The sequence below is a fragment of the Diabrotica virgifera genome, chromosome 9 (assembly GCF_917563875.1).
Source record: "Diabrotica virgifera virgifera chromosome 9, PGI_DIABVI_V3a".
Taxonomy (NCBI): domain Eukaryota; kingdom Metazoa; phylum Arthropoda; class Insecta; order Coleoptera; family Chrysomelidae; genus Diabrotica; species Diabrotica virgifera.
The window spans coordinates 137,567,828-137,571,460 of NC_065451.1; positions in this window are offsets into that span (position 1 = coordinate 137,567,828).

Consider the following 3,633-nt stretch of genomic DNA (forward strand, 5'->3'; position numbering starts at 1 on the left):
ACCAACACGTACAATTGGGAAATATTAAAAAATCAATAGGACAGAGATCTGCCATGTATCTTGCTCCAAAAGTATTTAATCACTTGCCGAACATATACAAGATATATATTAATACTCTTAATTCATTAAGTATGGTAAAATCTATATTCAAAAAGTATGTATTGAACCTTGATCGTAATATTGTACATAAGTTGTTTGATTGACTTAACAAGTGAATGAAATTAAAAAAAAATAAAAAAAAAATGATAAAAAAAAGAATGTTTGCAATACAGTGGTTTGTTAAATTTGCCCAGTTCCTTTATTTATAATATAAAAAAATAAAAGAAAATAAATAAATACATGTAAGATAATAGAATGTTTGTACCTTGGCATTTAGTATACACATACTATATTCAATAACTAAACATTGTCACACACTATCCCCGTGTTCGACCAATAGGTTTTAACGGGTAGTGAGTAAATGTTTCTTTATTTTCCAGGATTAACATGTAAAATTAAAAAGTAGAATGTAATAATGTAAAACGTAGAATATAAAGTTAAAATATATGTATTTAATTTCTTGTACTGTGAAATTAATAAACATTATTATTATTATTATTATTATTACTAACTTTGTACCTTCTTAGTCGTCCTGAATAAATGGAGAGTTTTTGTTTTAATGTATCCAGACACTGATGGGCTGTGTTGTTTTCTGGATCATATCTTGAGTGTCTTGCGGTACTCAGCATTATTTCTTCAGCTCTCCTGAGACTTTTCTACTTGTTACACCTCGTATGAATTCTGTGACTATACCAATATCCCTACGTAGTAATTCAATCTCTCCGAGTAGTCTTTTTTCCCAGGGTGCAATGCTGTTACCAGTTCTTACGTTATTTGTACCCCGACGTGTTCTGATCTTAACGCCCATTACATTAGCAATTGCTGTTGCCGCACAGTAGATTAGCATATGCAAATATTTTAACGTGGGAGCTTCTACGACATAGTTGGGTAGGTAGGACTTCAGTGTTCACAATTTGTAACAGCGCACCTAGTTTTTTACAAGAGTTTATTCGTGGTAGCGGTGGTCTGTTAAGTGGATTTGTTCCTTGTACGGCACGAGCCATTTCGTTTGCTACACTATCGCGCAACTCGTTGTTTTCCTGCTGTGTATCATCAGGTTGAGTTTCTGGGATGGAATCTGCTCATCACCGATCTCATTAGGGACTTGATCTAAAATTAGCCATTGAATATGAATCTCCCGTTCGACTTCGCTTCTGATGGCATTGCGTCTTGTCTCTGGGATCATGGGATCAGGTTGTTTCTTAGAATTACCCGGTATTGGTCTTATACTCGTTGCTCCGATACTAGAATATCTGGGTACGTCCTGCAAAATTCGGCATACAGCTGTTGTCGGTAGCCGATTGTCTCTTGACCGAGGTTTGTCACCAGTAGAAGCGCAAAATGTTTTCATTAATGGACACCGTCCATTTTATGCACCCGTGTTGAGCTGCCCCCCCACTTGCAAAAATCAAAAAACAAATAGCCCTGATTTATGAGCTTTCATATTCCGCAAACTAAAAATTTTGAGCTCGTTCCACTGAGCAGGAATTTAATACTTTAGTGGGGGGGCTGACTCAGCCCCCCCCACTTAAAAATAGGAATATTGAATCGGTTTTTGCGGCAGAATTACGAGCTATTCATGAGCTCTTGAAATTATATAGTTCCGATTTTTGAGCTCATCCCCTTCACCCCCAAACAACCCTTTAATTGATTTAACTTAAGAGAAAAATGCTGAGAAAGCTTAAAATATATCGTATTGCGGATATAATTCCTATAGCTTATATACTCTAAGAATAAACTATTAAATCACGTGCATTTCGATTATTGAGCTACAACCCCTTCGCAAGAAAACCACCCTATCTTCCCGGCTTAAGAGAAAGTTGTACTTAAAATGCATTAAATTAATTATTTGGCGACTACATATCATTTCATAATTTATAAGCTTCCAAATTACGCGCATTTAGATCAGTAAATTGCAATTTATTTTGTATAGTACAGTCACTGAAGGTAAAAATCAACGATTACCTTCAATTTCGGTGAACCTTTATCGATTTTCACGAAAATTGGTCAGTGGTTAGAGGATACGTCAAGAAACAAAGGTGACATGGTACCACCTTGCGCATTTACCCTGAGGGTGGATACCGCCCCTTCTCGGGGGTGAAAATTATTTTATAAAAAATAACTGCACAAATCAATAAAAGAACAAATTAAAAGCAAAATATTTATTATATAAAGTTATTAAAATAAGTCAATACTTTTTAAGTTATTAAAGATCAAAGATTTTAATTATTCGTGAAAAAAAATGCATGTTTTGAAGCGGTTTTTCGTAAATCACTGAAAAACTGTAAGTTTTTACAAAAAAGTTAATAGTAGTTTAATTCGTATAGCTTATATTCTAAGAATAAACTCTTAAATCACGCGCCTTTCGATTATAGAGCTACAACCCCTTCGCAAGAAAACCATCTCATATTCCCGGCTTAAGAGAGAGTTGTACTTAAAATAATTTAAATTAATTATTTGGCGACTACATATCGTTTAATAATTTATGAGCTCGCAAAATATACGCATTTCAATTATTGAATTGCCATTTTCTTTCTATAGTGCAGTCACTGAAGGTAAAAATCAACTATGACCTTCGATTTCGGTAAATATCCATTCATTTTCACGAATTGACAATAACAACTTGCGGTTTTAGCCTGGGTATATGTCACCCCTTCTCGAGGGTGAAAATTACTTTATTAAAAATAACCCCACAAATCGAGAGAGGGACAAATTGTAAGCAAAATTTGTTATATAATGTTATTAATAAATCAATACTTTTGAGTTATTAAAGATCAAATATTTTAATTTTTGGAAAAGAAAATGCATGCTTTAAAGCGATTTTTCATAAATAACTCAAAAACTGTAAGTTTTTACAAAAAAGTTTTCATTACTAAAATTGAAGCTAATAACAAATATAATAAATTGCTTACTTGAAAAACCCTTTAATGTTAATTTAAAGTAAGTTATTGGTAATTAAATGTATATTTATATGTAAATTACGGGAAAGAGATGCATTTTATAACATTTAGGTACTAAATAATTGTCAAAGTACTTAGAAATACCTATCAAAAATGAGCTCCAGAAAAAGTTGATAGCATCAAAATCCGCTCACCAATTTTCGTGAAAATGAATGGAGATTTACCGAAATTGAAGGTCATAGTTGATTTTTACCTTCAGTGACTGCACTATAGAAAGAAACTCGCAATTCAATAATTGAGATGCATATATGTTGCGACCTCATAAATTATTAAACGATATCTAGTCGCCAAATAATTAATTTAAATTATTTTAAGTACAACTCTCTCTTAAGCCGGGAATATGGGATGGTTTTCTTGCGAAGGCGTTGTAGCTCAATAATCGAAAGGGGCGTGATTTAAGAGTTTATTCTTAGAATATAAGCTATACGAATTAAACTACTATTAACTTTTTTGTAAAAACTTACAGTTTTTCAGTGATTTACGAAAAACCGCTTCAAAACATGCATTTTTTTCACGGATAATTAAAAATTTTGATCTTTAATAACTTAAAAAAAGTATTGACTTATTTTAATAA